Genomic DNA, 12,726 nt, shown 5'->3' on the forward strand with positions numbered 1-12,726 from the left:
TTTTTTCCTCGTCCTGTTGCCTCTAAAATGTCTCGCCACCGAGCATTTTCGTCACACTAATGATGATGTAATGCCACCAAAGGACTTTCTATTGTAGCTTTACACATCGAGTATTCAAATGGATTAATTTATTTCAGATTCAATTTAATTTGATTTGTAATGAAAGTGGAAACTTTAGGGGTTATTATTTTATGAATATTATAAGTCTGTAAAAGTATTTCTACTTTTTGTAAAAAGAAATAATAATATGCGATATTTTATAGTTTTACGTTTATTTCATTAATGAGATAAAATAAAACATTTTATTATTTTACAGGCTTTTTTTTAGAATTTCTTTTAAACCAAAGGATTTATGGTTAATGATATCAATTATTAGTGTGAAACAAAAACAAAGAAACTCATTTTTGTTTAATATCTGACTGGGGCTTTCAAATCGTGATCTGTGAGGCCAAAACGGGCTTGCAAGTATTAACAATCTAGCCAATCACAAGTAAGGTACCTATCATACCGAGCACCTAGACCCTAGCAGTTTATTTATTTACTTTTCTTAAAATAATTTTGGAGACCCTTGGAAAAAATAATTTAGGATGGTCTATGTTTTTTCGGGACAAACCTTTTTGTTGATTTTATTTCCGGTTAATGAACCTCCAGTGGGCATTATCGCATGAAGATTGATTACCAAGTTTTCAAATATTTGATGGACACATTTTCGACCAGATTTTAAGTCAAATATCAAAATCTTGCTTGGAAATTATCTCTTCAAAACAAAATAACAAATAAAAACCGATTTATGAGCGGACTCAGTATAATAATTAAGTTAAGCGTAAAAATAAAATTTTAGCATAAAAATTCTAAAATCTTACCCGTGAAAAGTTATAAATTACAATTAGTTTCGTCTTTGCAAAGAGCGATAATTTGTCATCTAGTTATTTTTATGAGAGATTTTGTTATAGAAGCATACTAACTTAATATCATAGTTGATATTATAGTTAATATAATAGCAATATAGTTAAACTTAAAATATTATTATCATACTTTACAAAAAGTTAATATTTCATATTATAGTATCTCAATATTATAGTTAACACGTCGAATGCCATGGGGGTCTCCGGTGACCAGCGCAGCCAAGATTATTAGAAACACATAATTCGAGTTAGTTTTTAATGTTTCTAATTTTTTTCCATTATTATAGCCACTAAAATGGTTTGAAGAAATTAATGCAGTATAGAACACACAAAAACCATTTTGGCCAGACGGGCAAGCCATGTAAAATTAACACGGCATTCAGCGTATTAAATATCATAGTTTATAAAAAATTCAATATAAATAAAATTTACATTTAAAAAATTACAATAATTTTGCTTTTTAATTATCAGTGCTAATATCTTTTTCTTCCCTTTAATTTTGACAGACTGAAAGAAATAATGTAGCGAGATAAATGCTTCCTATTAATTTACTTTCTGATGTCTTACAACTTAAAAATGACAGGGATATTGATTATTTATATTTAAGTGGCTACTTACAAACTCTAGGTTATCATAACCAGTACATCCAGTGTCAAAGAATTGTTTATTTACAAGTATAATACTTACAAAGACGGATAATGCATGGAAAGTTATATCTCACCTTGTATTTGCTACATACTACAATTGTTTAATGTGTTCAACCAACCTTGGGCCATCCACATCTCAATAATAAAACAGTTTCATTTAATTCTATCAATCTCCATCAACACAGCAGTGATGTGATTTTGGAATTAGTGGTACACAAACATGAAATGGAAAGTAACCTGATGATAACTTGTGTAGGGCAAAGTTTTTAGCCGTCCATGATCTTCCCATCCCAACTGTAAAACAGTTTCATGCATGAGTTCAAAAGCATGGTTATATACTATATCAATATCCATCAGCAGAACAGTCGTGACACTGTGTGTGCAGTGGTTTTGGCATTGATGGTGTACAACCTTGAAAAGGACAAAGCTTATGTAACCTAATGCTAAATTGTGTAAGACGAAGTGATTCGTAATCACATCCCAATAGTAAAACAGTTCCATGCATACCTTCAAAAGCATAATTTTATCTACGTCTGTCAGCAGAGCAGTGTTTTTGTAATGCTTTGTGGTCATTGTTGGTTCACAAATTTGAAAAGGACAAAGTTTATGTACCCCCAATACTGACCAGTAAAGGACAATATTTTTGAACGGTCAATATCTATACTACTGCAAGAACGCGTCATTGCTGTTAAGGTAGGTAATGATAGAAACCTGATATTGAACGTTTCTGAAGAATATCCTTACCTTTGCGAACGTTGAAAGCATTGAACTTTTATAATATGTACCAAAAAGCTGATGTATGTATACATCTTTCCATGTATCTGTATATTGTACATTTTAAATAAGCAATCCTTTGCATTTGAGTAAATTATTGGAGCTAAATCAAAATAATAAATCTTGAGAGTAATGAAAAAATGTGTCAAGCACGTAACCTAAAATGTAACTGTAAATTGAAACATTTTTAGCATATTTGTATTCATTTTTGCATTTATATTCATTCATTCCTGCAATCATTTTTCTTTGTATTTTGTGTTAACACTTGCATTTATTTTGTATTCTGACAAATTTGAAAATAATCGAATGAATATATAGGGTGTTCCGTAATTGCCATTCATGATATATACTTAGAACCTTTGCCAAAAAGGAAGAAAAATATACACTCTAGAAGTTACAAACTAAGACTAAAGAAAGGAAAAAAATTGACGGAATTGAACATGAAATAGAAAAAGTATAAATCAGCTTAAATGCCCCTCAAAACCTAAATGTGTCCTTAATATAAAACTTTTTAGCGTTTTACAGTTTCCAAAGGAAAGGAGACATTCTCATCTTTCTCATTGATTCGTTGAAACTTTATTAAAAGCTGGCCAATCGCTGAGATTTAATAGTACTTTTATTTTCTCGCTCAGACTTTAGTTTGAGACCCCTGATGAGCGTACATTTTGGCACAGTTTTTGAGATCTATTTTTGAAATATATATTATTCGCTATTATTTCGAAATACCATGTGGTTAAATACTTTTTTAAAATAAATAGACTCCCGACTTAATTATCCTCATTAATCCTTTATATAAATTTTTTAGCTTTTTACAGTTTCCAGAGGAACAGAAATATTCGCATCATTCGCATCGATTCGTTGAAACTTTATTAAAAACTGGCCGATCGTTGAGATTTAATAGTATTTTTATTTTCTCGCTCAGATAGCAGTTACTGATGAGTGTGCGTTTTGACTTAGTTTTTGACATCTATTTTTAAAATATATATATTATTAGTGAAGATTTCAAAATACCATATGCTTAAATACTTTTCTTTAAGTAAATAGACTCCTGATTTAATTATCATTATCTTAATTCCTTTCGAAATTGCTCCTTCTAAGCATTTGTAGAGAACCGTAATGCTCAATCCAAGACTCTTGCTTAACTCAGTTTTGAAATCCTAATTTGAACCTCACTTGAAATTTACGAGAGAGGCAAGTACTCTCGACTGGTCATTAGAAGTGATTCACAGAAGAGTAATTTTTGCCAGTCGACACTCACAACTTGACCGAATGTCCTTTGCTGATCTGAACAAAACTTGTCGACGCAATTGCGATCTCCGAAGTCATTTACTATATTCAACCACCTGAAGTTGCAAGCAGTCGAAAAGTTTAAAGCAGAAGTTACAACTTACAAGACTATTCGTAATTGACACTTGCATATATATATATATATATATATATATATATATATATATATATATATATATATATATATATATATATATATATATATATATATATATATATATATATATATATATATATATATATATATATATATATATATATATATATATATATATATATATATATATATATAAGTTGAAATATGAAAATGAAGAATAAAACAAAGAAATGAATATGAAAAAAAGGGGGTGGGAAATAAAAAGTAAAAAAATAACAAACAACATTTTATTTAAAAAAAAAAATGAAATGCTACCGGAAAAAAAAAGATATAATCTTTTCTTCAGCCCACACGATTATATCCGCAAAACAGAGTGCTTTCTGATATTGTATCAATAAAGCCAAAGCAAAATATATTAATACAATAGTGTGAGGAGCACTCAAAAAATTTTTTTATAAAATAACTACAAAAAAATAGATCATAAAAAGTAAAAATAACATGTAAAAACAGATAATAAAATAAAATAAAAAAAAGACATTAAAAAGGGGGGACTATAAAGCGAGTAGCAAAATTATAACAACTTACATGGACAGAAAATTTTTCAAGAATGATTTAAAAATGTTTTCGTGGAAAGATTGCCAGATTACAAAATATGAAAACAAAAGATGAAAACAAAAGCGCAAATTGAGTGTAACAAGAGGGTTTTAAAGCGTCGTTCTTACTGCACTGCTGAAGTGATTTGTTATTCTGAGCTTTGATTTGTTAGTTACCAAGGATGGGCCCGAAATGGATGTGCGCAAGGTAATATTATACTGGATAATTTTAAAAATTGATCATAAATAGTTTTAGAAGATAGATATTTATTTAAGAAAAAATATAAAATAGAAAAGAGAAACATAAATTGCCTGCTTTGCAAATAATTTTAGCCGCGGATTTGCACGATATGGATTAGCACATAGAAAAATTATTTAAATTATCAAAGAAAAATTTTAATAGATAATTTTAACACGGATTTGCCCGAAATGGAATTGCACATGGAAAGATTAACAAAGAAAAAATTTTAGTAGATAATTTTAGCCACGGATTTGCCCTTAACTTTCTTAGTGTTTTCTTGTATTTATATATATATATATATATATATATATATATATATACTCTTCATTCCTCTGTTCTTGTTTCGATTTTAAGAATCCATGCTATTCAAAAAGATATTATTTTTATTATAAAATAAATATTTATTACTATTTTCTGTAAGAACATTTTGTTAAAATTTTTATCGTAAAAAAAATGAAGGATCAGGCTTGAAAAATAATCAACCGTACGTGAAAAAAAATATTTGAACTTAGGTGCGACTCAGTAATAAATAATGAATGAGAAGTATTTTTTTGAAAACTTTTTTAACAAAATATAAAGATGTCCTTATATAGCAATTCAAATTCAAAACCTAATACCGTAAAGTCACAGGAAGGGAAATAAATTAAAAAAAATATTAGAATTTATTTAGCTTTCTAATTTGATCAGTATATGTTGATCAGTTCTGTGCATGAATTCTTAATGTTGCTCAGTACTGATTTTGATTTATTGATTCTTTTTTCTTATTTCAAAAGGTGATCAGATATTCAGCTACCTTTTAATATAGAGAGAAAAATAAAACGCATAGCAAGGTTTGTTATAATAAAGATTATTGTTTGTATCTTTTAAATAAATTTCTCATTAAAACCGGTAACGAGCAAACCAAAAGAATGTTATTTCGCCAAACCAAAAAAAAAAAAAAAAAAAAAAAAAGCATTCTCTTTGTTTTTCCTCAAATGGCGTGTAAATAGAAAATTTATTGCCCAAATTTAAAAAAAAAATCTTATTCACACTATTTTAAGAAAATTTTGTGGTCTTTCATGTAACTATGCAATCAGCAAACATATTTAACAAATAATTTTTTTTTTCTTAATCTAACAAAGAAAGTTTTTGGTCACTTACCTAAAATTTAATTTGAATGTTTCTAAGTAAATATTAATTTATAAATTATTAAAAAAAAATTTTCCTGAATATGACCCATAGCTCGTTTCATTTCGTTAAGGAAAAGGTTTGCTTAAATTTAAAATTTTATTCTCTAATTTTAAAATTTGCTTTGGAGAAGGCTAAAACTGAAAGATTAGAATTACTATTTAGAATAAAACGTCTATTTCTTAGTTTAGAATAATATATTTCAAAGTTCCTGTATAGCGATGAATTTAAAGAATTTTTATAGTATCAGTTTATTTTCAAAATAAGAATGAGGAGTTATTTGAAATTTATTTTCTTATCAGTACCAAAAAAAGAAAAACACGATTATTTCAACTTTGTCGTCTATTGCACATTTAGCGAAATTTCTTTATAAATATTTTTGTTCAATCTTTCATTTTTAATAATTTTTATTTGTTCAACCAATGCAAAATAGACAAAAAAATTAATGCGTATTATTTATTATTTTATAAGATTTAAAAAAAATAAACAATCTGTAGAAATTTAGCCCAATTTGGTGAGTGGTACTTAGTACACTTTCATCATAATTTAGATGGGTTAGGCGTACAATGACCTTTTATTCCAATACCGTATCCTAAAGCTACAAGACCCTTACAATCGGAGAACCAATAAACTAATGTATAAACCTGTCTAACTGCCACAAAGTGCTGTCAAACAGAATACCAAATAGTAATACTAAATCAATGCCGGCTCAACTGCGAACAGTCATTCCATGAATTTGCAAAACAGTTCATGTCTCCATTTCTCCCGCCGGTCAATCACTAACATTTTGACCAATCTGTCACAATATATTCTGCCATTTAAGTTCCTGCCACTGAATGTTAAATGAAAGGTAAATCGCCTGAAGGTTCTGAAATCTGATACAGTTAGATTCTTTGTTATCACCGCTAACCTTACATAATTAATTTCTCTCCCGGCATCGATGCTTTCATAAATTAATGATTTATTAGGTGCGTTAGCTTCTGCATCAGAAATCTTATCAGATAAGACCGGTATTATGAGAGAAATTTAACGATTTTTCGCGATATTTAGTGTCTCGTTTCGCAACGAAGCTCAGTGGCTGTGAAAGTTGATTACACCGTCGTGAGTCCTTTTTAATATTACTCTCGCGTCATAAAACGTAGTTATTTGTGCCTGAAATCTTCACAATTCGAACTACAAAATACTACCGAAGATAACTGTTATTTTACGCAACAGTTATTTCAGATTTATTAGTTAATTAACCCACTACTTTTAAACTGATTTTAATTAAATAAACGGATAAAATGTGGATGCTTTGAACATTTATTTTATTATTATTTTTACATGCGATGTATGTATATTCATGAATAAAACTTTAGTCATCATTTTAGAATATTGGTTAAATTGAAAATATTGGTATATTTAAAAATATTGGTCTAATTGAAAACTTGAGAGAGCGAATTTTTCTATGATCTATTTACTTTCACAAAAACTTTCTACTGAATTCAAATCCTTCAACTAATGTGCTGATTGATTTAGCTAATCCTCCTAGACTCGTAGGGTAGACATAAGCTTGATTTATTTTATTTTGTTATAATTTCAAAGTTTTCAGCTCAGTGAGTGACAATGCAATAATAGAATGAATTAAGATTATTAAAAAAGCTTCTTTTGTTGTCGTTGAAATTGTACTCCATTTATTGATAATAAGCCAGTTGTAAATATGTAAATATAAGTTCCTATATCAAATTCTCATTTGCTGCAATAAGAAGTTATCCATATATTACTCTGCATACGCCTTCACATAAGATCCAAGACAAACTATTATGTAAAATCATAGAATAGCCCACCTCTTGGAGACTTTTTGAAATCTCGCCAAGTTGGTGATTTTTATTGGGATCAACGTTAATTTTTGATTATTAAGAAAATATATATTATTCAGTTTTATATACTCAATTTTTTCGTTTTATAGACTGACAATTTTCGGTTAAAGCGCAGATACTTTTGTTAAAACTGAAATTTTCGTTACAAATATTAGGATATTTTACGTTTCATAAAATTATACTTTAGCAGGACAATATCTGTAGTAAGTAAAGACTCGAAATCCATATAACTAATATCATAATAGTTATGTTATTTCTAAAAAAAATATTAAAATCAATCTTACGGGTCATCCCCACATTATCCACTTTTGATTTATTCTAATATATTTAATTCATAAAAGTTAATACAAATTGGCTGCTTCATTTGCATATAGAATTGACACAGAAAACTCCAATAAACTTTAGGATACAATTTATGGTATTGTTAAAATACCTAAATACAGTTCCATCACAACCTATAATAAATATGATAGAATTTCCAATGATACAAATATCTGAGCTTCAATGTACATTTTATGCATTAGTTAGCAACTTCTACAGAAAAATAAATTCCAATTTTATTCATACTACATTCCAGCTTACAACTGTTGCAAATTCACCGGGGAATTTGTGCGATATAAAGTTTAATTAAAATAGTTATTGTTTATGGAGGAATTCAAAACGCAACAAAAATTTATATGAATAACGAGAGGTTAACACTAAAATGTATTCAAAAGAGTAAATGTATCCCCAAAAATGATTTCAAAATCTCTTAATACAGGCCTCGACCGCTTTTAATGGCATAGTTAATGAAAGCTACTTACTCGCCGAACATTTTGTCTTTTAATTACGTGAGGTTGTTGGCAACTCTTGAAGTTCATTCTGAGTTTTTTCAGCATACATTTCGAAAGAAGTTCTTTTCGTTCATAGAAATCTGTTAAAGACTTCTGTACACTCCTGTGTATAGCCTAAGGTGAAAGGCTAGGCCGATTTTAATTAAACTTCAGGGAGTTTAAGTAGAATAGCTTTTAATTTTTTACTCCTACTAAAATCGGCGAAACTTTGGGAAACATGTTCGTTTTACAAGATTTGTTTAGCTTTAAAAAACATTCATCATTTTACCTAACTAGAACGATTAAATAAAAATATCTTGTTGGAATGTATACTTTCTAAATTGCATGCAATGTAATGAGATATGTTGATGTCGAGATATTTCAAACATGTATTTTAATAAACAACATAGTGAAAAATGTTTTTGTAACTCTGAAAATAGTAAGATGATATATAAGCTTTAGAGGTAATTCTTCATTCTTTAGAAATATTTATGAATTTTGAAAACTTAACAATTATTAAAAGAACTACATCATGTAAAACTTTCGCGTAAATTATAATTATGAATAGTACATGCGTATGCATAGTTAAGTTTTACGAATAGTTTTTATTTATTTATTTGCTTACAATTTTGTTTTCGTAACTTAAAAGTATTTTTTAGCTTTTATAATGCTGAAAACGTTAACATATACATAAAGTCTGTCTGTTGAACCATATTCTAGTGTGTTTGGAGCAAAATAGTGATAAGTCGAATTTTCAAAAGAGTGTTTTTGGCGTTAAAAACTTAGTCCCCATGTTGCAATAAAATGTTTTTTTCTACGGCAGGCACTGAATTTTTGTTCTTTATCTCGGAAGATGGTGGAAGTGTTGCTCATTTATCGTTACCCAGTGGGCACCTGTGAACCTAAGTCACGCATGCGAACAACATAACCCACGCCACACTGCCACAGATACCCGTTTATAGGGTTTGCCACATTCATGCAACAGAGAAAGAGAAACATCCATACTTTGAGCGGGATTCGAACCCTCAATCCTTTTCTTCACGCTCGACCACCTGGCCGGCAACAGTGAAATGTTATTGTATTGGTATCCAGCGTGATTTCTGGAAACTCGCTAAGTACCTACCTGGAAAAAATAGTATAAATTTGATGCAAAAATTTCCCCGCTGAAAAAATTGTGCAGTTATTAAATTGCCTCAAGCCCTTTACCATTAATATTTATTAATATTTAACAATGAAACGAAAAGTTTGTGTTAGTTTATGAATGTTTGTCGTTTGTATAACTTCTGAATGGTATATCTTGTGTTTAAAATGCGGACAGCAAGTGCAAAAGGCAATTTTAAACCACTATAATCGAAATTTTTGTGATCGCTGAGCAGTACCTTTCTTTTCATTTTTAAAATGCAAAAAATACCCTTTTTTTTAAAGAAAAAATAATACAATCATAGAACATTTACCCACCATAGTAGATATTAACAGATGATTTGGAAAAGTTATTAATGAAAATTTATTAGCATTTTCCGCAAATAAGTTTCAGACACGACTATCATTTTTGTTTCGTGTCGGTAGAAAGAACATTGACGGTGCTTGTAGTTTTAGAAGGTTGTAGTTTTGCAGTTTTGTTACTAGTAAACTTAAAAAAGTCAGAGGGGATAGTTTCTTTGCAGCAATTGAAATTTATTGACAAAGCTGATAACAAAGGACTTTCAAGAAACTTATTAAAAGTTACACGCTTTAGCAAAAATTACAGGAAATTTGCCAAACTTAGCAAAGTTGAAGTTGACAAAGAATCAAAAGAAGTTATAGCTCTCAAAATGTTAGGAAAAATCACGAAAGTCAAGTAAGCTGGTATAATTATTTTATGACTTAACGTCTCTCAAAAATGACCTGCGGTCAGAATGACCACTGCGATCGTTCTAGCATTAAAGTGCTTTCAAACGTCAGAAAATTATTTCAAATAATAATCACAGTCCACAGTAAAAATTTCCTATTTTCGAACAAGATAATGAAAATACCTTTTTCTAAGTACTGTTTATATATAAAAAAATTAGAATGACTTTAGTATTAAATAAAAGTCTTTATAAAAGCTTATCCAATAATAGAACAGGGAAAAGAGGGACAAATGGCTGAGTTGAAGCAAGTGCACAACAAAAACATCACTTTTTTTCAGCAGAAAAAAAAAAGAGTATTCTGGGAAAGGAAATAAATAACGAATCTCCGGCTATGTTTCCTTCTCTTATTGCTGCTATATTTTTATACGTAACCATAGTAACAAGGTTTTTCTACCGGTAAATGATAAAGGATGGCTATATTTAGGCCTTTTTATACATTCTAACATTAGGTACTAAAGATGTAGGAATAAAATAAAACAAAAACTTTACGTAAAGGTGTTGCTGTTTTTCTTGTAGAAAGAATATGCTCGAAACAATAACGATGATTGTATGTATATATATATATATATATATATATATATATATATATATATATATATATATATATATATATATATATATATATATATATATATATATATATATATATATATATATATATATATATATATATATATATATATATATATATATATATATATATATATATATATATATATATATAATAAATACAAGAAAACACTAAGAAAGTTAAGAAAAACAATAAGTTTCATTTAATGTTAAAATTATCTATTAAAATTTTTCTTTGATAATTTAAATAATTTTTCTATGTGCTAATCCATACCGTGCAAATCCGCGGCTAAAATTATTTGCAAAGCAGGCAATTTATGTTTCTCTTTTCTATTTTTTCTTAAATAAACATCTATCTTCTAAAACTATTTATGATCAAGTTTTAAAATTATCCAGTATAATATTACCTTGCGCACATCCATTTCGGGCCCATCCTTGGTAACTAACAAATCAAAACTCAGAATAACAAATCACTTCAGCAGTGCAGTAACGACACTTTAAAACCTTCTTGTTACACTCAATTTGCGCTTTTGTTTTCATATTTTGTAATCTGGCAATCTTTCTGCGAAAACATTTTTAAATCATTCTTGAAAAATATCCGTCCATGTAAGTTGTTATGATTTTGCTACTCGCTTTATAGTCCCCCTTTTTTAATGTTTTTTCTTTTTATTTTATTTTATTATCTGTTTTTACATGTTATTTTTACTTTTTATGATGTATTTTATTTGTAGTTATTTTATAAAAAAAAAAATTTTGAGTGCTCCTCACACTATTGTATTAATATATTTTGCCTTGGCTTTATTGATACAATATCAGAAAGCACTCTGTTTTGCGGATATAATCGTGTGGACTGAAGAAAAGATTATATCTTTTTTTTCCGGCTTTTTTTCCGGTTTTTTAATTAACATTTCATTTTTTTTTCTTTTTTTAATAAAATGTTGTTTGTTATTTTTTTTACTTATTATTTCCCACCCCCCTTTTTTTCATATGTCTATAATTTTTCTTTGTTTTATTCTTCATTTTGAACTTATATATATATATATATATATATATATATGTATATATATATATATATATATATATATATATATATATATATATATATATATATATATATATATATATATATATATATATATATATATATATATATATATATATATATATATATATATAGTATAATTCTTATGTAATGACTGACAAAATAACCATTTTCAATATATTTTACAAGAAATTACACTTTACGAAAAGATTAAAATATTTTTTTCAAAATTTTCCCCCCAATCAAATGAGTATTGTCAGTAAAAGAAATATAGCAAATACCTTAAGCATATATTCCTTCTGTAATTATACTTTAAATGGTAGGCATGCTATTGTAGAGAGCGCAGAAAAAATACTAATTTCTCTGAATAACTTTTGATTTAATGATCAGATCTTCTAAATTTTGTTGATCCTGAAACAGGCTCCCATAGCACGTGAAGAATTAAGATCACGTGGAACCAAGAAAGCGAGAATTCCACAAGCAAAATGTTCGCCAGTCCTCCTAAGTTAATCCTCAATTCTTATTTCGCTAAATTTATGTGAGCTGATCTGCAGCGTAATTTAATCGGTGTTTAAAAGGTTTCTACATGCCACACTCATTTGACGATGCCGAAAAGAAATTTTGATGATCACAGATAAGAGCTATTTTTTGGTATTTTGAACAATTTTGTGTTTGTAAAATTTGCGTTATGAAAAGAAAATAACAATTTTTTAAAACTTTTTATCTCGATGTTAAATTAATATCTATGCTAAATGTTTTGAATATGCATTGTTAGTATAAAATGTTTTCATGTGCTTCAGAAGTTTTAAAAAGATGTTGTGCAAAAAGCATAACAAATAATTA

The sequence above is a fragment of the Parasteatoda tepidariorum genome, chromosome 3 (assembly GCF_982258835.1).
Source record: "Parasteatoda tepidariorum strain Cologne lab strain chromosome 3, Ptep-v5.0, whole genome shotgun sequence".
In the NCBI taxonomy this organism is placed as follows: domain Eukaryota; kingdom Metazoa; phylum Arthropoda; class Arachnida; order Araneae; family Theridiidae; genus Parasteatoda; species Parasteatoda tepidariorum.